Source organism: Poecile atricapillus, chromosome 2 (assembly GCF_030490865.1).
Source record: "Poecile atricapillus isolate bPoeAtr1 chromosome 2, bPoeAtr1.hap1, whole genome shotgun sequence".
Taxonomy (NCBI): domain Eukaryota; kingdom Metazoa; phylum Chordata; class Aves; order Passeriformes; family Paridae; genus Poecile; species Poecile atricapillus.
Genome location: NC_081250.1, coordinates 30,806,296 through 30,830,628, shown reverse-complemented (window position 1 = coordinate 30,830,628; position 24,333 = coordinate 30,806,296).

The following is a 24,333-nucleotide window of genomic DNA, read 5'->3' as shown; positions in this document are numbered from 1 at the left end:
GCTAGGCAGGCAGGCAGGCAGGCAGGCAGGCAGGCAGGCAGGAAGGCAGGCAGGAAGGAAGGCAGGAAGGCAGGAAGGGAGGGAGGGAGGGAGGGAGGGAGGGAGGGAGGGAGGGAGGGAGGGAGGGAGGGAGGGAGGGAGGGAGGAAGGGAGGGAGGAAGGAAGGAAGGAAGGAAGGAAGGAAGGAAGGAAGGAAGGAAGGAAGGAAGGAAGGAAGGAAGGAAGGAAGGAAGGAAGGAAGGAAGGAAGGAAGGAAGGAAGGAAGGAAGGAAGGAAGGAAGGAAGGAAGGAAGGAAGGAAGGAAGGAAGGAAGGAAGGAAGGAAAAAACTACAAAGCTTCATATAATTTTAATATTTACCGAAGTCCAGTGTGCTATGCCTCTAAAGATTCAGATGCATGAAATATTCTGCATTTTTAATTCCTTGCTAAGTCGTAAACTGTTGAGATCTGAGATTGATGTGCAGCCAGTGAAATGGCCATATATACTTTAGTTCTGATGTCCACTTCAGAGCCCTCTTTCCCATTTTTTTAATTCTGTTAATGTGTCAAACAGCCATATACAGTTTCTAGATGGCAGAATTCAAACAAAGCTGAAGTATCACTGGTGAAATGAGTAAGGCCCATGCTAGCTGACACAGGGATTTTGGTTTACAATGATGAGTCTGTCTGCGAAGCATCTTTTGGAGTTTCTGAGAAATGCCATCTCCTGTTAAATGTTAAATGTGTATGTGTTAAATTTGACTCTGTGGTTTGTCTCTGGTGTGAGATATTTCATAATAGCACAATTCATTGCAAGACAAGCATTTTTTAACAGTGCGGATGTGCCCAATTGCAGGAGTGATTTTCTCAAAGTATTAATGATAACTCCACTATAATAAAGGTCCTTACTCTGAAAACAGGCAAAGGCAATGCTCTGAAGTCCTTCCTGCCTGTCTACTTTGTCCCAGCACCCAGAAAATCAATGCAACTGTTATAATTTATATGTAGTGTCCTGAAGAATGATATAATAAGAGTGGATGGGAATGCTCTTGATCCTTGCAATTTATTATATACAGGTTTATTATACAAAAAAGCAAAAAGTATTTAATATGTTCATTGCTATGAAAATGATAACTTTTAACTGCAAAAAGGAAAAAACGGAGTGAAGCTTTCAGTGTCATGGTTCCCTCTTTGTTTGAAAGACCAAACAACTCAGAGGTTTTAGGGGTTTTTTTGGCATTGTGTATATGGGGAGACCAAGAACACAACTCATTTGAGGTGGTGACAAGGATGCCTCATGTTAGACAGTGAAATGCCCCACCCCCTCCCCAGCCACACACACTTTCAAGTTGGAAATTAAAGATTAACTGGCACAAAATGCATTTTAAATATGCAGTGTTTATGCTGTCCCCTGTAATCTCAACATGTCACCATAATGACTACGAGTCCAAGCAGTACTAAAGAGTTATTTTTAGCAAACAGCTGACAGTGACTCACAAACTTGAAGGGAATTCTAGCAGTGGAGCACAAAGGAGGACATTGCTAATATTCATGTTTTCCCACAGATAAACTCAACGTCTTGCAGTGATAGACTGCACATAAGGATGCCTCATACCCTGGTGCTGAGGTGGTTTTCCTGCAAAACAAAGGCTGGCTAAAACACTATACAGATCCTTAGGAATCAAAGGCCTCTGGCTTTACGAGACCAATTTACAGCCTGATTTTAAGTTCTCATTTTCAATGCCAGACAGGTTCAAAAAGAATGTCTGTTTTCATTTCAGCTGGGCTAATCCTTACATAACATCCTTTCCCACTATTTACTAGACTGCAGCTATCAAATGAAGATATGATGTCTGTGTTTGGGTTAGTTGGTTTAAATTCTAATGACCATGATGTAAGTACTATAATCAAGCAAAGCTTGTCTGTCTTTGGGTTTGGGTCTCTTCACCATAGGCCCAGAGTTTCTAGCTGTGTCATTTAAACTAACCATAACACTGCCTAATTTTCAATTAGCAATGAGATTGCTATACAAAGTTGTGTGGCCCTAATTTAAAGGCTGCTTTCCAAAGCTCTTTGTTCTTTTTTAACAGTTTACTAATATTTAGTTAAGTGACCTCAAATTGCAGTTAATCTTTGCAGTTAATGCTTTCTTAAACTGAACTTTCCCTGGGTTTTTTGTCAGTGGTCATCATGAGTGTTTTTTTCCAAATTTACTCATTAACTCTTTTCACATCCAGTATAGATAAGATTCTTTTGAGCAGGGTTACTCAGGAAGAGTTTTATTTAAATCAGTTCTAAAAATTTGTAAGAAAAACTAAATTATGTTCTTTTAATGCCCTAGTTCCTATGTGCATTTACTTTTTTTAGGGAAAATTTTAGGTTGTACATGTCTAGCATTTTTCAGAAGAAAAGATGGGAACTCTGGATAAATTAAAAAGCTGAAGCAATAAAGGGAAGAGAAAGCAACAGGATCCAAACTGTTGCTTTTTTAGCTTCATATATCTTCATCTCCTCTCTGTCTGAAAGTTTTGTTCCTTGCCTTTGAAAGTAAAATATCTGTATTTTTTACATCATTTCTCAATATGTGAAAACTTAATCTAAGAAAATATCAAGCTCTAAATGCATTGAGTTTGACAGAACTACACTTGCAAGAAGATCTTAAAAAATACTGAATATAAAAGGAATGAGAGAGGAAACACACATACACACAATAAGTACTAATTATTTAGGATTAAAATATGACTTTATGCTAAGTGTCAGGGAAAAATTACTGTCAAAGAGGTTTTCAAGGAATAATCAGCTCAAGGAAACACATATTCGGGATTTTAAAACTTCATCGGAAACAAATGCAACAGAACAATTCTTCATTTGCATAAAATGAGCTGATGTTCTATGTCATCCTGCTTGATGTATTTTTGTTGTCTTATATTAGGGCATAGGATTCATATGTTAATTTATCCCCAAGGTATGTCTGCTCCAGGTCCTGTTTCAGACAGGAACCCATTGCAGACATTAAAGGGAGTATGTAAAATGAAGGCACATTTAAATAATTTGATTAAGACTTCATAAAATTAGATAAATAGTATGGAAATTACACGTGATTTCTTTCTATTGCTACTTGTTTAGGAAATCCTGGATGATGGGAAAATACAATCATTGAACAGTGTTTATTTCAGCTTCATGCAGCATGGATTCCTTTTTAGGAGAAAGGAAATTTTTTGGACATAAATCAGCCAAGCTGTTGTTCACTCTGTTTAGGGTGAGATGCTTATGACCAACCCCACTAAAGCGATTACTGTGTGTTTGATTGTCATGCCTGGGTATCCTATAACGGCTCACATGCAAGTGGGGTCTTCCCTGGTAACAGAAGTTTGCTCAGCCTCTGATATCCTCCTGGTATTTACAGTTTTTATAAAGTCTATCTAATTTTTAACTAAAAAAAAATTCTTCTAAGGAATTGAAAATCTTTGCATATTAAAATAAAGCCATCTGTGACTATATTAAAAAAAAAGGTTTTTTTAATGTAATCTTCATAGAATCATAGAATCATCAAGGTTGAAAGAGACCTATAAGATCATCAAGTCCAACTCTCAACTCAGCACTACAACTGTAATTCCTAAACCACTAAATTATATTACATAGAAATCTTGAGATTGATTTTTAGCATAGCAAACCATAACCAAAATTAAGTTTGTGAACAGCTACACTGAAATTTTGTTTGCATCCAAGTGTATGCAGCCAAAGTTGTATCACTTATGTTAGAAATTTCTCATTTTTGACTCCATTATTTTGTAGACCACTGTTTAAAAAGGGATCACTCTTAATGTGAATTTGGAACCAGATATGTTGAAATGAAGTGTGAAGAGATCTTCTTGTTGCACCTGCTATGGTAAAGCAGCCTGTTCTAAGCTTTTTTTCTCTGATTTTGAGACTACTTAAACTCCAAGGCCTATACTGCAGAACCTAATAAAATCTTTGCACAGACAGCCAGGCAGTGATCCAGCTCTGCAAACATAGTGATGGAAAAGGTCAAAAGAAACTAATCTAAACTGAAAGGAATAAAAAAAGCAGAAGGCACTCATCTGGAGTCAGGTTCTGCCCATTAACATGGTGTAGCCATGACTCACTGGGCACTTCTTAAGAGCAGCTCCCAATCAGCAGAGGGTTTGTAATGTCCCTGAGGGCCACAGTGAAATTCTTGTCACTGACTTCTCTATTTCCAGGCCCAGAGCAAAATGTAAAGTTACCAGCCAGCCAACAAAGAAAGCCTATCTTCCATATTTCCTCATGCCCAGTTCAGACTTAAAATGCCAGTCTAGCCAGCAGTAATTGCCTTTTCTCTGGTACTCCCATCTGGAAAGCAGTGAGCATGCATGTCTTGCAGGCCAGCCAAATTTGAAGTGCTTGCACTAGCTGAAAAAAATCTTTCCAAGCTGTCCAAACCCCTCTGAGCTCATAATACTACTTCTCTGACTGTTTTAATTCTAATATTCTAGAGATTTCAGAGATCTGGGGAATGGTCACAGATACTTATGATCTCCCCCATGTAATTCAGGAACGGAGCTGGCTGCAGACCAGCAAAGTCCCCTCAGTTTGATTGTTGTTTTCCTTACACTGGCTGATGTTAATTTCTGTCCAGCTGGCACATTCCCAAAAACTCTTCCCCCATGGCATGTGCCAGTATTTTACCTCTTAATTTGTTGTTGGACCAGCTCAGAACTGATCATCAGAGCCTCATTTTAGCACCTAAAATCTGTCAAATCATATGATCTGTCAGCTCTCCTCTGTAATTCAAGAGAGGAAGTAGATGCATATGAATGGGCATTTATCCCATTTGTCTTCAAAACCCTTTCTCAAAATTGGACAGTTTTTTCTCAGAAAGGGCTTTTTAGTATTTCCCAGCTATCAAGGGACAAAATCAGAAGATAAGAAACCAGCCCTGATCAATGGTTGAGGAGCAAACCGTGAAGCAGCTGAACCTCTGTGTGCTCTGTCACGTAACCAGACACACAGAACCACCAGCTGAAAACTTCTGGCCCCAAAAGCTGCCAATTGGTTCTTGTTGCAGTTTTAGAGGAAGAGAAATAATGTACAGTGGCTTAGTGTCTGAGACAAGAGTAATAGGCAGCAAGAGTAATGGAAGGAAGTGGGAATTAGTGTTGCTTACCGTGAGGATAGTAGCAATTGCAAGAGTTTAGACAGACTTTAGAGGTTCGGGAAGTATTGAGAGCATTAGCAGACTGCTTCTGTGCTGCGTAATTCTTCAAATGTGGCTGAAATGTAGCCTCTGACATTCTTCAGATAAGCATATCTTCAAGAAATAATTTCATGGTTTGCAAAGCACATACATGTATACATCTATTTCAACATATAAAGATGCATAAATATCTGGAGAATATCCCTCTCTTAATTAAACTTAGTTTACTGATTACCTACATACCTACCTGCTCCAAGAGACTATGATAACTTTGTTGCAATCCCTTTCAGGACACTGGTATTCTTTTTGGACAGAGCAACAATGGGAACAATCCCAGGCTCAAGAACTGTTCCTAATGCCTCCAGGAAAGCAGGAGAAATCTTGCCCTAGGTAGGTTTGGAACCACTGTCCCCAAAAGGATGATGAGGTATTTTTAATTTCTCAACTATTAATTAGAACTAAACTTATTTCACTGGTTTCCCTTTGCCAGGCCTCATAAGACCATTGTTGCTGCAGCAGCTTCTAGAAATTAATGAATGTTTATGTTCTTCCATCTCCATGAGTCCAAGTGCTAACCTGAGCAGCCTTCCACAAAGTTGAAATAACTTAATGGGAATGACATAATGCTGTGCAAGTGTGTTCAGGTTCTTACATGCCAGTGTCCGGCAAAAGCGTTTCCTCTCAAAGAATAAATTGTAGATGATGAAGTGTGCTGCAAACCACCCACCCACACTCAGCCTTTCTCTCCTCCCACACAATTATTTTTCAAATAAGTTGATCAGAGAGTAGCCTTTTTTTCATTCCTTCAGCCAACAGCAGTGTCTGCATTATTACTATGTGTTTGACAAGCAGAGGACATTGCAAGCAGAACAGCTAGGCTAGATATTTGTACATTGTTTCTCAGTTATTTTTACCAATAAATTGACATGCTAAATGTGGTTTACTTAACATGACTTATTCAAGCTTTGTTCACCTATAGACATCTGTATTATATGGCACAGTATATCTGTAAACAAAATCAAGATGAAGTGGAACATATTCATTCATGGAAGTTGTTTTTTTAGAAGCAAATAAATACTTACAATTTTTCTCAGTATTAGAGCCAACAGTTTAAAAACCCCAAAACATACAGACACTGAAACAAAAACTGTGTTGTTTATGAAGAGTAACAACTATTGAATGAAGGTAAAAATAGAAAAGAACAATGTTTAAAGCCTTTTGTTTTTCTTATTTTAGAAGATGACTACACAAAGCAAACCTAAAGAGTGGAATAGGATTTCATGTTTTATTGGCATTTGGGGAAACTTTATACTGTGTCTCTGGAAAATCAGAAAGGGAAGTGGTTGCAAGGAATCCACATAATAATGTATGGGAAAGCCAGCTAGAATTTACAAGAGAGTGGATGGTGCTGGTAAATCAAAAGGTTGCCAGATCGCATGGTTCACAATTAATAATAGTGGGGTGTTCCACCAGCAAGCAGTTTCTTCATTTTCTTTTAATTTATTACCATTTCATTCCCACTAAGCCACTAAATTATTTTTCTTAACTATTGATGCAAAATAGATGTTATTAGTAAAAATATATCAGGTATATAATGAGCAGCAAATAAGGCTATTACAGTTTCATAAAATAACATGAAAATTCCAAACTGTAGCATGTTTTGTTTTGTTTTTCCTTGCTGAGAAATAAGCTTTTATGACCAAATGTTATGAGAACCAAGTGTTCACAAGAACCAGTTTCAATGCTCAGTTTGGAGGCTCAGTTTTAGCTATATAGTACAGTCTGCACTCTTGACTTGGTGCCAGTCCAGCTACAGTCCCAGAAGGAGATGTTTAGGGACAGCTACTGACAGGATATAGCAAATATTGGGAAATATTTTTTGTTGTGTTTCATAACATCAAATATCACAAATGTCACCCTTGTGTGACACCTCATGGTTTTTGTGCAGCTAAGTTAGCAATATCACTAAACAAAACACATTGCCTTATAAAGTGAAAAGAAATTCCATCTGCCTATGCAATCCCAGCTCTTGAAAAGGTTTTGCCGCAAATCCAAACTATTTTGATGTATGTATTATCTATGTCTCATATTTATTTATAGTACTGATATCCAAAGGATATTTTAAACAGAGAAACAGATAAATGACACTTTACGAAATTTGCCATGAAGTACAGGAGGAGGAAACACAAGAAATTGGGTTGCCTAAGAATCATCCTTGGAAATAGGCATCTTCCCCACAAGTGGAGTTTGTCTGTCAAGCCATTCAATTTTACATGGCTCAAAGTGTCTTCTTACTGACCTCAGTTAGTACATGGTTATGGCTCCTTTGCCTTCGTTTTAAGTAAGAAGTGAGCTGTAATGAAGACACATTCTGGTTTCAGAGTTCCTGATTTAAAGGACCTAAAAGCACTTTTGCAAATATTAGTAATCAAAACTTCAAAGCAAAAATCAACAGTAATTTTGTCTGTGCTGGACTCTGTGCTCCCGTCTAAACTTACAGTGGTTTTCTCACAGAAAGGAATATAGAATTTTTCAGAACTCATCTCTGCTTTACAAAAAATGCCTTTAAAGTTTAAGTGCAATGGAAAAAAAAAAAATCTGAATATATTTCTAATCAAAATTGAGCTAAATCGCTCTTAGAGTTTGAAAAGTGAAGTGTTTCCCCAAGTTCTCAGATCTGTCCATAAATACAAAAATCCCTTTGACATTGAATGCAATGGAGGGGAGTCTGACACCAGACATTTCTGTAAAGATTTATGCATACTTTCAGTTCTGTCAGCCTTGTTATATACATTGTATGAAAGACAGTATGCCATATGGTAAAAGTAATTTTAGTGTACATTTTCAGTGAGTCCATAAACCCCACCAGCTCAGACTCAGTACCAGTGTTAAACTAATGTATACTGACAACTTCAAACCTAACTCAAACACACTAATGCCTGCCAGTATGGCCACTATACTCAGGAATTTTGGGGGGTAATTTAGACCTAGGATTTGAAATTAAATTAAGTTGTGCTGGCTGCACTTGACCTTGCATTTATTATGTTCACAGCTAAAGTTGACAGGAGTGTACAGAACTAATGTGAAGGCTCAGTTTGGGCTTACACCAGGTTCAGAGAGGTATCCTGCCTCACAGAGAGCTGCCACTGGTTTTGAGATCAGCACTGGAAAGAACAAGGAGTTAAGTTTTGATCAGAATTGAGGAAAGACTAAAATCTGCAGCTAATTTTATGGTTTTAGCCTGAAAGTCTGCTCAACTAAATTCTTACCCAATTATTATCTGAAACTGGCACTAGTAACCTCCCTGCATAGATAAAGTTATGAGATGAGATTTGTCATGGGGCAAACTAGGGTAAGGAATAAACTATAGACCACATCAGGGGATGTAGCATTTAACCTTGTATAAGTACTTCACACATTGGGAAAATATTTAGAGGAGGCAAGTAGATTTCTCAGAGACTGAGCCACAGAGAGAAGGAAATGATGCTCATCACTTCCCTTGGAGCATTTCAAAACTTCCTCCAAGATGAGACAGGCTTTTAATCTTATCTTTTCAGACAGATGTGATACCAACACTGAATCAGCAAAGCTTAAGAGATAAAACTGGAACAGCTCATACTTCTCAGTTGTCTACAGTGGAAGCAACAATGACAATGTTCTTTTATAAGGGGTGCAAGGAAAGGCAGTTCAAATTCAGAAGCTCTTCAGAAACCAAAGGAAACCAAATGTAGCCTCTCATTTCTGGACAAGCCAGAATTTGGCTTTTTCTAAGTGAGTGTTTTTTGTGTTTGCATCATCACTTCTTCCATAATAGGCTTTTGATTGACAGATGATGGCAGGAATATCTAAGAATATGACTGCTAATACACAGTTTTGTAATAGCAGGCTGCAATCAGAGCCTGAGCTCAGCTTGAGTCATTGTTGTTTGTGAATGTGAGCCAGAAACACTGGATTCCTTATTCAAGAGATCAAGATTTTGTGGCATCCTTCTGGCAACAACAGTGCATCAGAGGTTCACCTTCAAGACCATGTTGGCAAACATGTTGTAACATTTGTGGTAGACACTTGACAATGGAAAACCTTAGGAGGAATTTTCAGCTCATAAATAAAACAAGAAGGGCTCATGCTTACATGAGCATGGCTGCTGAACCTGGACATCTGTATAATGTTCCCACTTGCAATGACCTTCCTTAAGATGAACAGTCCATCATTATAGAGCAAGCACATAATTATGGTTACAGACTTGTTTTGACAATATTTCCAATGTTATTGCAACCTGCTCCAGAATTTCTTTGTATCAGCTGATCTCAGGCACTTCACAAGTGATTTCTTTTCCAAACAAAATAAGCATGTCCCTTCTCTCAAAAATAAGAGTGGGCCAGTGTCATTTAGCAGAGTTACTAGAAATAGATTCTAAACTAATTTTGTTGTTCACTAGAAGCAAGGTAGTGTCTGAAGTCTAGTAGACAGAAGATTTCCAGTCTCAGACATTTTGTAGTGGAGATAAATCTATGAAAAGCACTAATACACTAATGCTGTCACTCAGAATTTTTCAGGACACTCAGTTCACTGTTTGCTTAATTAAGAAGCTGACCTTAGCTATTGCATAATTAACTTTAATATCTGCAAGCTTACATGTATTTGAAGTGCAATGGTGGGTTTTTGCCTTGTAAGAACAGAAGACCTTTAAATTAGTTTGAGAGAAAAATTCTCATTCCCCATAACACACAATATATAGTTCAGTTCTGGAATGAAAAAAATGCATTTTAAAACCTTATGAAGACATATGAATCTTTATGACATCCTATGAATTCTTTATAATGACTAACAGGAATTTAGACAAATTTCAGTAGAAAAACAGCCTAAAGTATATTTTTAATATTTGCAAAATATTTCTCTCTAGTGTAAGTGACATGAAGAGAGTATTTGACAATGTATTATAGTTTAAGGATCTTGTTGTACCTGCTGAGAGTGAGTCAGTCCTGATTTTGTTACCCATGAATCCATTCCAGACTCACACAACCATTCCAAACCCTATTGTTTAGATCAAGTTATTTTATCTTTCATGTATTCGGATATGTATTTCTTAAACTACTTTCTCATTGGTAATATCTTGCTCTTTTCATGATTTGTATGTAGATCTATGTACAAGAAATACATTCCCAGAAGATATGCATACTCTATTAAAATACATACCTGTCTCTGTGCTTCTTTTCTTTATCTGAAAATGTATGGGTTTAGCTACTTATTTTTTCTCTTTGCATTAGATTTTAATATCAAAACCTGCAGTGCCAGAGCATTAAGGAAATCTGGAAGGACAATGCTTAAAGATACACATGAAGATAATTTAAAAGTTGGTGTGGTAGCCACTAGTAAGTATTGGCTTTTTTATAGTAATCAGGGACGTATCTGTTTTATTTTTAGCTATTCTTGGTGTAATAGTACAGCTGTCATTCATAAACTTCTGGATTGTAACACTTTAGGTTATTTCCTTATTGTACAGTGGGCCTCCAAATTTATTTCCTGACATAAAATTAACGGTGTTTTCTTATTATTATTTTTTAATTAAGTAGCCTTAGCAGTCATCAAATTTTTGGACAACAGTCCAAGAAGTGTGAAATTCCGAATTTAAGCATCTCCTGGGTGGAATCAGGAATTGTTTTCCAATTGTGATGACTTTTTTCATAATGGGGATTATTTTTTCCTGCAGGAACTCATTTATATCCAGTTCTGTTCAGATATTATTGTAGCTCATGACTTGTGATGTGGCTATACCAACTTCCCAAGCCATTGCTTGACCTTCTGTCCTTTTGCAAGGCAAATTCCAGATTTTGTTGTTAACAAGCTACTCTAATTAAAGATGGGCTTTAGGAAAGAGAGGGTTTTATCCATTTGACTGACTGAAGTTTCTGCTAATAAAATGTACTTACTTTTGGATCTATTTCCTGAGGAGTCTCATACAACTATTAAACTGATGTAAGTAGCGCTGCTAGGAATATTATTGCTGAGGAAATAGCACACTTTTAAATATCATGTATTTTTGAACATGATTTTGTTCAAATCAGACAATATTTAATACTGGCTACCAGGATTTTCTTTGCTGTAGGTCTTTCAACTAGTCATTTTGCCAGAAACAGTGACCATGGACATCAAAGTCCTAGAATGTATCTTCACCTTCACCCAAGCAAAAATTTACATATTAACTACTCCCTTACAATATCCATTATTTAAAAAAATAACTCAATAAAGTGTATTTCTCATTATCTGATGAGTAAGCCTATCATTGGTGCATGAAAATGTGCCATTCAGATAACGTCATGTGAGAATTTATCAGCCTTTATAATAAGCAACCAAAAAATATATTTTAAAGGAATTTAATTTTAACATAATCGAATTTAAAACTCAAAACAGTTTAAGTCATTACAGACACATTTAAAACTAGAAAATAATCTTGTTTTCATGCAGCATCCCCTGAACTAGACATATCCCTTCTATGAAGCTCTGCTGAAGCTTTTGCTAGTTTATTGTTTGAAACACAAGAATACAGTGATACAAAGGTTTCAGTCATTATATAGCTTCACTCATGTCACTTGAGCTTATTGTTTCAGTTACCAAAACAACACAGTTGTTGCTCTATATTTATCTCAGGAGGGCTTGGTGAAGATCTGTTACCATCTGTTCAGTTTTAAGAACATTAGTTCCATTATAATTTCACCTATGTGGTAGATTCTTGGTTGTTGTTGTTCTTATAGTGTTCCATCTTTATGGCTCTTTATCAACTCTCTTGATGACACTCCTTTGTCTGTGTGCTCTGACTGCTCCAGCACAGCTTTCTAAGTCCATTGAATTGTTATAAGGGGTTATTTATCTGCTAAACACAGACAAAGCTCTTCTCTATGGCAAGATGATATAAAGACTCTATAAAGAAATTTTGTTGTTTTTTTTATTTCCGGGTCATTCATTTCATCTTCATTTTACTGTTGACTACTCCAATGCAAATGTTTTTAGATGTACATGGTATAATGGATCAATTTTTACTTCTCTTTCAAACCTGTCTAAACTCCTTGATCATCCTTACATTGCAGCCCACGGGCCAATGAACTAGTAGGGTGAAATGGGCTGTAATCCAAGGGGTTGTGACATATGAGAAAGGACAAAGAGGAAGCCTCTTAAACTGACTTACCAGCAAGAGAAAACGCTAGTGGATCTAAATCACAATATTTAAAACTTTCCTTGACAACCTGCAGGGCTAATGCTGTGATAAGAACAAGATAATTGTTTGTACTTATCTTCGCTGGAAAGTAAAGACTGTGTGTTCTGCACTCACCTTTAAATCAATGTTTTAGAGGTAAACACTTACAAAATATCTGAAGAACATCAGAATTTCAAATTGATCTTAAAAAGTCAAGAAAATGTCAGATGATGTCAGGCAACAGTCCTGAGTGAGGCAGAATTCATTGAGGACTGATTTCTGAGGTACTATATAATTAATTTGCAGAACTCCCCTGCAGGGTAAGACTTTCGACCAGATTCATAAAAGAACCTTGCAAGACAATACGAATGCATGATGTCCTATGCATGAAAAGGAAAAATATGAAGACAGAAGCCCACTTAAAATTTGGATCCCATACAGGCTGACAGCCTAACAATTATTATGAATGGAACTATTTCCTTGGAAATTATGAACAGATGTGTCTCAAGTTTGGATTTCCAGGTATTTCTTTCAGAACATAAGAAATTTACACTTTGTACATTATAAAAGATATTTATTTTTCTTATTATTTCCATATAACAGTAAACTCGTTATTTGAAGACACCTAAAAGCTTTCTAAAACTTTTCTTCAGGTCTTCTGTCTTCGTTTTGTAGCATGCAAAATCCTCAAACTGCATCAAGCTACTGGAGAATTTTTGAAAGCATTCCTTTGCTAAACTGCCAGGCCAAGTGTGATGGACTCATGTGAAAAAATTAGAACAGGTCCTGGATCCTAAGGCATTTAAATGAGAAGCTCCTCTGAACTGGAACCCACACAGCTACTCTGCTCCTGCCATTTATGTCATCTCTTTAATATTATTTTTTATTCAGTGTATCACTTGAATGTTACCTAAGGTAAGAAGAATTGAATGTGAAAAAATTGGAAGGTTGTTGGATCATTGAAGAAAAGAAGAGGAATAGGACGTGTTCCATGGAAAGTTACAATAAAGACCAGTGAGAAAATGCATGCTATGAACACCACCTATTAATCAGGAGAAAGTGTGTGAATATTTTAAGGGACAGATGGGAAGGAATATATGTGGAAAAAAGGAAACAGTGAGGCAGTTGTAAAGTGATGTAACTGAGGTTCAGTGAACACACCTGGCCAAAGCAGATGGCAGAGCAGTTTCTGTAACATGTGGCATTCTTCTGACTGGGACATTATCAGAAGCATGACATAACATAATGCAGTCCTGTGTAGGCCTGGGGAGGAAACAGGGGCTTGCTCAGCCCTGGTACCATTACACGTTGCCTCACAGTGTTCCATTACAAGAAAGAGTGGAAATTCATTAAAACACATGGTGGTCCAGAACGTGCACAGAAGGCAGTCACAGAAAGAGTTACTTTTATTGGGAGTAAAACTTTCTGTGTAATATAATATTTCCCAGCTTCACTACCAAAAGGGCAAGAGGAATCTAAATGGAAAATGTAACTGCATTCAGTGTGCCACACTTGTGTGCACATGCGCACCGATACTCACTCATTATACACACAGAAAAGGGGGGAAAAAGGTTAACACATGGGAAATCTATAAAAAGCTTATTAGCAAGGGCTACTCAACATCTGTGGAAAAGTTGACAAATTCTGTAATAACAGTTTTGTTTTATTAAGATTTTATTTTTATTTGAAAGCGGTTCCTTGGGTTTACTTAACAGCATAAAAGAATCATTGCATTGGAGAGTATAAATGTTCCAAAGCAGGGGCTATAATAGTAGATAAAGAGTATCAAGGATTGCATACTCATTTTAGTATGTACATTCTTACTGGCTTCAGCCATGGCAGTTTTAACTACACAGACATCCATTCTTCACACTGAATTAGTGAGTCTTTTATCCTCCCTAGTTCATTTTACTCCCACATGGACAAAACTGGCTCAGGAGAAACAGGTTATGGGACTACAGTCTTGGCAATCTTACTGTTCCATAAGCTCCCTACAATATTTCCACTGCAGCATCATTTGAAATATCTGTAGATCTCTGGTTGAGCATCACCCATTTTTACCATTCTGCATCGTTATGTTCAGCAGCTGTGTCATTCCAACAGCAATTTTCTGGGCCCTGAAGCAGCCTGTCCATTTCTTTAATTAACATGGCTTTTATTGCATTCAAGTCATTTGGATCAAAAAGTTATGGTAGAATTAATAAAATTAAATACTTAAAAGGCAGTGGAAGAGACTGTTAATTATATTTTTCAGTACATGCTTGTTTAGTTTTGCCTTTCTGTTTTACAACTGACTAGGACATATACTGACAATTAAAAATCCTATATAGATTATACATATAGTTCTCAATGCAACCCACATTCTCAAAGGCAAATAATTAATCTGAGCAGCAAACCACATAGCTGTAATGAAACTCTGCTATTTCTGGAAAGAAAATTTCACAAAGAACTGATTTACTGTCTCATGAAGTCCCAGAAGATTCCCAGGTATATGTGTACTTCCTTGTTCATAGTACTTTTTCTTTGACAAATTTGACTGGTAATGCAGTTCTCTGTAGGTTCAGGGTTGCTTTTCAGTTCATGTTTGCAAATCTGCAGTCTAGCCTTTATTAGTAGATTTATGATAATCTTTTGTCCTGCATAAATGTGATATTCAAGTGTGTACATTTTTATATAACGATTGTACTCGTTTAGCAGACACATTTTCTTTGGATTTTATCTCTCATTCACCCATATACCCCATAATGCTCTACTTTCTGCCAAAACTATGTTTAATGTTTTATTGAGATACCTTTATGTGTTGAAATCTTTGTTTAAACAGGAGAGTTTCAGGCTAGTCGTTAGTGAAAGCCCTGCAGAAATATTGTCTTGGTGCAGGACATATTTCAAGTGCCTTATCTATAGTGTTCTGTTGCTGAAAGTGATCCTATCTCCTCATTGGTTTGTTTCTGTTTTGTTATCTTCCTGAAGAAAGGATAAAAATATTTTATATTTGCTGGTGGCAAGGACAGCAAAGAGGGGGGTGCAAAATAAATTTTCAATTTGCCTCAACTCAGAGACATGCTGGTTTTGAATAAGCAGAAGCCTGAAGGCCCTTCTTTCACGTCCATTGTGGCAGTTGGAAGAAAACTAAAATTTATATCTTCTCTCATCAAAGTCAAAAGACTACCTACTTGTAAAGCTCTTTGTTATAAGAACTACATCCAGTTTGACTGCTAACCCTAAGACAGTGAAAAAGTCTCTTCTGCACAGAGAAAAATATTTGCAATATGAATAGACCTGCTTGCTGCCTTTACAAATAAAGCAAACAACTTTTCTCTGCTAAGAAAAGTAATACTGTGGCCATCACAAACTGTAGAATGAACTGTTGATAGGTGTGTCAAAATTATCTTTATTCAAGATGAGATCTTTACAACCCAGCTTAGGAGAATAGGTAATTGCTTTCCAGACACTGAGGTCATTATTTCTCAGACCCTATATTTTTTTAAATCCTCTAATCTAGAAAAGAACTTCAGCTTATGAAGCATCATGTTGTTTTGAAGACAATGCATAAAATAATAATACCAGTCAAGTCAACAACAAATATTGTCTTATGCTAATGGTGTTGGACTGAGCCTTTTGTTGGTGGGCTGCTTGTCAAGAGCACTTTAAGCAACTGACAACAAAAATATCTTCTTTGCCATCCCAAATTTGTTTCCTGAATTGATGATAGTATTTTTTACTTTCTGCCAAGATTCAGTTTTCAAGCTACAAGTCATATTAAAAATCAAATGCACAATTAATCAGAAAATGGCATGTTCGTTCCCTGTCCCCACCCCCTACCGGAGTAATTTTATTGATAAATTTCATTGATTTCATTTCTTTGCTGTATTTATTTGCCATCACTTTGCTTTCCTGACTTCAAAGACAGAGGGGTAGGAGGGTTTTCATCATTTTTTTCTCAGAGCTGAGCACAGGAAATTGGGGATCAACTTCCTGTGTTCATCTCTGACCAGTTTATCAACACTGTCTGTGTCACTATGGAACTGGGGGAGGAGGAAACGCTTTAATATCTAAAACTGAAAGTCTTAGAAAAGCAGATGCAACAAGAGGGGTTGGACTGAAATATCCTATAAAATTCCAAGTTACATACTACCACAGGTGTGCATCGAGAGTCCAATTAACTCCCACTGAAATCTCAGAAGGAGTCTTGACAATGGCTTTACTGGGCATAAGTTCATCATATTCTTTGGTAATGTTGTCCACACCAATCAATTAATCATTTAAGCTATAAAACTGACATAAAATGAGATTATTTTAGCTGTTGTGACTTTATTTCTGAATCAAAAGACACAGTGAAAGTGTACCTACACTGATAGCATCTCATTAACAGCATTTAACCCTTGAAAATGGCATTCTCTAAAGCACTGAAGTGTTTTAGGAGCACATAGCCCATCTTTAAAATTATATTTAGATTGCTGACAATGTAACTACAAAAATTGAGTCAAGATACCTCCAATATTTGAATGACCTGGAATATATTTCTGTATTTTTAACTCTCTTAATTGCTTCAGTCTCATCTCATCACACTTTGTTTAGGTGTTTTAGCATAACCCAAAATTAATTATCTAGTCTCCCATATCCAAAAACAAAGAAAGACAAGAAAATCCAAGGGCATAAAATGGATATTTAAAATCAGAGAGGAAAGTCTTCTGGAAATAGGTATCTTTCTCTGGTAATGACTGTGGAGGATTTGATCACTACCTTCAACCTGACAGTTCTACAACAGTGAAATTAGAGGACATGAAACTAAACCTCAGTGTATATGAGAAGACATAATTCAGACTTGAGTTTACCCATTTCCTGTTTTCCAAGTGATTTATATTACCCACCTAATGCCCCTTCAGCTGTTTGAGGAGAGTAATATATTTGCCTAAAGAAGCAAGCAAGAACATTCCAAAATAGTACTGAATTCCTGAATAGGACTTTGCACAAAGTCCATATGTCCTATTGAAAAATCCTGTATTTCTATATAAATGCAATCTTTAATAAGCTCTATTTCAATACATTTATTCTTGCAAGACATTTATATTATGAGCCCATTTCTCACCTTAGAAACTTTGCAAAAAAATGTGTTTGCAGATACTTTTGTAGTTTTTTGAGGGATCAAATGAAGCAAGATGAATTTAATTTTTCTTTTGGGTCATACTTCATCAATGGGATAAAACTAGGTATGGCTAGTGAATATGTGATATCTTTTGGTTTCTTATAAACCCTTTTTGTCAGATTCCTCTGCACATGCCTGAAAGAAATGGAAAAAAAAACCCTTTCATATTTCAATTCAATTTAAATTTAATGGAGGTCAGTTTTTAGCTAACCAGTTAGTGCATAAAAAATAAATATTCCAAGACAGTCATCTGGTATACCATCTTTTACATTGGATTACTTCTATTTTTTTCTTCACCTTGCACAGTCCAAATATTAATGTCAGTTTACACACATAATTCATTCCTCTTCATATATTCCTCAATATTTTCTGTCATCACATATTTTAGGCCAAGACTTTTCAAAGTACTCTGTTTTTCAGCCCTGAATATTGCCCTCCAACATCACATTTCCAAGAAACTTTCCTTTGGATATTTTCTACAGATAAACTTGTTAACTTTTCATTCGTTGGACTTATAGTTCTAAGCATCATCCCTCAGAGACTCTTTAGACAGGTTTGAATATTGCCCATATGCTTAAATAATGAAATGGCCAAATAAAGGAAAATAATGGTTTTCAAAGCCAAAGGGTAGATTTTGGTCAGAAAATGTGGAAAATTTTGCTACTCTTCTCTGAAGAAGAAGTTCTCTGCATACATAACATCACCTCAGATAAGGGCAGTTTGTCTACACACCTCTCCAAAGCTGCACATTCCTTGATCCTTAAAGACAACCTAATGGATTGAACTGAGGGGTAGGGTGAAAACTCAAGCATCACTATGCCTGGTCAAAAAAAGTTTTTCACAGGAGGAGGAATGTTAGGATAAAGCATCCTTCTCCTGTGAAGTTTGTTAGTTCAGAGAATTTTATTTAAAACTGAGATGTCTGTTCATATTCCTCTTTATATGGGTGTAAGCCCAAATAGATCCAAGTATTCCATGCTTAGCCACCAGGCTCCTGAAAGCAGAGTTGATCAGCCACTCTTCCTTACCAGAAGGATTGCCCTGTAGAATTCAGGATTCACAGCATAACCTACAAGCACTGTGACTGAGTATTTTAATTTTAAAAGTTCTTCTCTGGTAGGCAGTGTCTTAGGCTCTGGTACTTTCTGTCAACATTATGTATCTTGTGACACAAATTTTTCACAAACCAGCAGTATTTTTGCTGTGACCACTCAGAAAAAAACTGTCTTTTCTTAGTCAATGTGTGAGAAATTTAATGCTTAGGTTTGGTTTCTTGATTCCACTGTGGGAATTGCCTAAAGTTACCAGCAACAGTCTCTACTGTGTAACACCAAAACCTTTCAACAGAACCTTAACCCAAATTAGGCATTAGCTGCCCCACTGAAATCATCTCATCAGACGGCAAATTATTAATACATTGAATGTTTAGGAAGTGTTCTGATGTGGGAATGGGCTAGATCACACTCTGCTGTGGGAGTTTGTGAACAGTGCCATATTCATAGGGCATAAGTACACTTGTACCTCAACAGCACAAGGCTGGATCAAGAGAAGGGCCAACAGAGCCTCCTTTCTCCCCTTTTGAGCACTGTCATTCAGATATGGGAGGAACTGGCAGGGGCAGGTTGCCCCCAACAAAGGGGCACCAACTCCTGCCCTCCCCAGCACGCCCAGAGGCTGTCAGAGTTCTGGGCCTCCCAAGGCTGGATTAGATCAGCTCCCCTTGTGCAGACTGTGCCTTCACTGCTGGTCCTAGCCTCAACACTTTGGCTCTGGACAGAAACTTCAGTGCAGAGAGGTCAGAACTAAGCCAATTTGAACTTGAAACCAAATATTTAAATCCTGAGGGGATTCAGGGATGGGGAGGGGGGGCAATGGGTAGAAATGACTGTTGTATAAATACATGAAAACCCATAAAAATATTTACAAGACACAGCTAATCTCAAGATAACATTCTTTTGGCCATTGTAAAACTGACTCATCAATATAGTGGACTATATTTTTGGTTACTTTATTTTAACTTTCTTTTTTACAGTTAATATTTGCCAAGTCTCTGGGGACTAAAATTACCTCACCCTTTTGCTTCAGGTCTACAGCTGCAGTCTCTTGCCTCACCATAGAAACGCCTGGAATGCAGCGTTGTGTTTCCTTTTCTGTTAGAAAAATAAGGGAAGCTGAAGTAGCAACTACCACTAAGACAGAAAAATGCTTTTATAAGTTACTAATTAATAATTTAAAGCCACATCACTGAGTGGAATATAGGTGATTTTTAGATACTTTAACACCCCAATAGACTGTAAGTACACAGTACCTGGTGCATATTACTTGTCCTCAGAATACAAGTTCATCTGGGTGTACCAGATCAACAGCAGCTAAAATTAATTCATTTTTCATAATTAATCTGGAGAGGAACCATTTGGTTTTTCAAAGCAGCCAGTAATTATAAGGAGATTTCATTTGAAAGGTCAACACACAACTTATAGAGCATTTGAATTCAACTAGTTCATTTGAGCCCCCAGACACTAAGGCATGGAAAATCTACAGTTCTTTTAGAAAATCTTGGCCCCTTTTTATTTCAAGAATTCTTTAGCAGAGTGAAAGCTGCATCTCTCTGAGCCAAGAACTATATCTTTTGAGCCACGCCAAGAAATGAGGTAGAAAAAGATGAAAAAACTTGTAGTCCCAGAGTTGATAGGGCTTGGCTTTGAAATGGCTTCTGTGATCCTTCCCATTACAGTGCCATTTGACTGGAAGGAACTACAAATGCTGATATCTTTCCATAGCACACAATGACATCTTTTTGTTGCTTCTGTTACTATATATGAAAATCACAGCAACCAAAATGTCATATTCTGTATTTCTTGGACAAAGATTATTTTTGTACTTCGCATTTGAATGCAGAAGTGTTACTGATTGCTATTTGCCTTTTGGCAACATTGCTAAAACTTAAGCCTAACAAAGTATTACTCAGCTATGAAGACAAGACTTGGACAGACAGTGAGTGTTGATATCAGAGCATAGTACCATGGAAAATGAGTTTCCTAGGAACATAAAACACTGCTCATTATTTACCTAGTCTCAGAGTTTAATATAGGGAAATGACATATATTACTGTATTAGATAATCTGTAACTGTTATAATAGACTATTCTTATGAGGGTTGCTTGAAGCAAAAATTGGGGAAAATGATGTTATCTTTCTATGACATTAGTTCACCCTAGTAAGAACTGGGCCTACGCTTCTCTCCTGAGAATACAATCTACAGTCCTCAAAGCTGTAGAGTCACTGTTAAATTGAAGAAGCACTACAAATGATATTTGCACTAGAACTGTAGAACTTACCTTAGTCATAGCAGGGTCAACATCTCAGAGTGCAATACATAGAATAAAGTCATGCAACGAAAGGTCTTCTGCTCTTCCCTTACCTGTCAGATGAATATCACTGCCAAGGAACAAAGAACATCTGCTATTCTTGTAATTCTGCTTTGGAACCATTGTCAATTTCTAAGATCATATATAAAGATAAACGGCAGTTGAAGGCAGACTGGGCTGGCAGTTGCAGGGGTCCAAGAGCTGATTCACATTCTTGTCTCAAAAGCAGCAACATCTGTCTAGATGGAGCAAGACAGACAGCTGCAGGCAGCAGTAATTCTAAATTTAATTTACTATATCATGCATGTTAGAGCATTTTTTAAAATTTATTTGTTTTTATTCCAGGCAGAGTCTGTCTTTGGCTTTGCTTTTGATTCATCTTAGTCAAAGGCAAATCCAACAATGCAAACCCCTCTTTATTATAGTGGTGGTAACTGTGAAGCAGTGAAGAAATGTGTAATGGCTCGTTATGAAAACTCTGCACCCTAGAAACCCTCAAGGTCAGGTTGGATGGGTGTCTGAGACACCCGGTGTAGTTGCAGATGTCCCCGCTCTTTGCAAGGGATTTGGACTAGATGATCTTTAAAGTTCCCTTCCAACCCAAACTATTCCATGATTATATGAATATTGGAAGAGCTCTTTTCAATAAATATGTATTTCTGAGCCACAGTTGTCAGTGGGACAGTACTATTAGTCTTCTTTATTTTCATCCACAGTAAAAGACAGCACAGGACAGTGATTTCAGAGGACAGTGGACTGGATCTCAACTTTTCATTGACAGAAGGATTAGTAACAAGTTGCACATCAACCTACTTAATATGTTATATTTTTACTCAATTTTTTTCTTCAGTTGGCTGGGACAGGTAGAAGAAGGAAGAACCAAAGGAAATATATTTACAGTACCAAACCAGGATCTCCTACATAACATCAGTGCACTAACTTTAGGTTTGCAAAGCAAATCAGAATTATGCCAAGGAGGGATCATTTTAAGTTAATAATTTAATGGTAAGGAATGCTTAAATGGTAAGGAATTGCTTAAAGATACTAGTAAAAATGTAGGATCAACAAAGTAGAAGAAAATTTACTGTCCCTACTGTTAAAAACTTTGAATGTTTACAAACACATGTCAAAAAATAAAGAGGTGAAGCAAGCACTCATATCAGCTTCTAATTCAGCTGGATCAGATCACTGTTTGCAGCCTGTAATAAACATCTCACATGGAGCTTAACTACCTCTGAAGCCAACAGTTCTGCCGTAACTCACGTCACTCGCTATGACTCGCTTGCCAAAACTGTTAGAGCATTTCTTTTGTAACCTACCATATTTTAGCCTGGGGGAGGGCATAAAGAAATCACACTATATGAAATAATATATTTTATTTTTACACAGTCCTGAACATTCTTATTTTGGACATAAAACATATGATATTTTTTCAACTGGAACTGAAAGAAAAAAAAACTAAACTAAACTAAACTATTCTGATTTCAATTCAAGCAGAACCTAATTTATACTTGATGCACATGTCTATAAATATATATCTTCTGACTGAAGCTTTGCTCCATATTATTATTCACCAGCTAATCTTGATTTTCAAAGTTCCATGCAGTTATTCATCCCCATCACACCTCTCCGTGGTGCTTTTGTCTAATTATTTTAGGTAAAACACATCAGATATTGGAAAAAATTATCCAGATAATTCAGAGGAAATGGAAAAGCCAAACACTGGAATAATATAGAGGGGGGTAAAGCCACCATATTGCTCAAGACTTGCACTGGATTGAATTCTTCTCATCACCAAACAAAAAGCATTGCCTATTTCTAAACACATGTCTTGTTGCTTGGATAACTCAGCACTAACTACTCTTAGCCAAACTCCCAGATTAGATCCTTAGTCCCAAAATGGGTTCTTACATGTTTTTCCTTTCACTGATGGCAGGACAGCACCTTCCTTGTGCAAACCCTTCTTTTTTTAATGGCATGTTTAGACTACAAAAATGCACTGCTGGAATAGGTCTGGGATGCAAAAAGACTAACCCTATTTCTCTCTCTGATCCACATTACATTTCACCCTTATCTTTGTCCCTTGTGTCTCAGAATTACGATGGAGGCTTTGGTTATGTGACCATGTAGCACTGAGCAATAGGCAATATTTATCTTGCAGATATGAGTTAATTAGACCAGGAGCACAGATGTGTTTCCTACACTGATTTTGGTAAGTTATCAGATTGTACAGGTAAATTGACATTCAGGAATTTCCCTATCAGGAAGTCTTATCTTAATTTATTTTCACAAGGGAGCCGAGATAAGGGTGATTTGGGAAGAAAGATGCAACACCGTTGAGAGGAGATCAAGAAAGGGGACTAAGATTAAATAAATTATATCTCTGAATTTTTTGACCTCTTCTGGCATAGACTCCATTCTAAATGTCTCATATTTGTAACATTTGGTGCTCAGCATCCTCCTTTATGCCTTCTCTTCAATAAAATAATATAAATAAAATAAATAGATTAGAGGAAAAAGAGAAAATATGTGCAAGGCAAAGAAAGACAAGTTGGCTTAATGAAGTAACAAGACCAGAACACAAGGGGCCCTACCCATGGCAGGGGAGATGGAATAAGGTGATATGTAAGGTCCCTTGTAACCCAAACCATTCTAGGATTCTATTCCATGAAGTAGAAAGGTGGTAACTTTCTCCAGATCTTTCTCTAATAGATTTATGAGTTTCCTATGTAACTTGCAGTCCCTTTTTTTGTCATTTTCTTGCCTTCCAGAATTATTCACTACATATATCAATAGATGTATAGCAAGGATAAAGGAATAAATGCAAATCCTACTGGACCAGATGCCCAAGATGTAACTGATTTCAATGTGTACTGACTTTAATTAACATGACACTAAACATGACACCTTTTAAATGTGCAAGTTTCATGTCTTCATCTAGCTATCATTAAACACATATATTGGTATACCAAACACATAGCAAGGTGAAAAATTACATGATTATTAGCCCCATAGAGTTAAGCATAATAGTCTGTAGAAAATATAGGACCATGCTAGTGGGGCCTTTTCCTGGGAATGGCTAGCAGGTGTTCTGCAGGTGACACTTGCACCCTGTAACTTCACCTCTGCCCCACACTCTTCAGCACAATTTCAGGCAAGCTGCTTCAAAAAAATGACAAAGTAAATGATCAAATCCAGGTTTACACTTAACAGTCAGACCTCTACTGTTATGCCTGTGAGCACCAAACGGGATCCTCACTCTTTATGTGGTACCTGGTCACTTGAGACCAAGGGGAATCGCAAAGTAACAGCCAGTAAGCAGGCTTGGGGTACCCCAAATTCAGTTCCACTGCTGAATTTTTTTATTAGAAGTTTTCTCAAATTTACCACATAGTAGCGTGAGTAATATATTCATAATTTAGTGTACTCACCATGCTGGGGAAGATGAGGA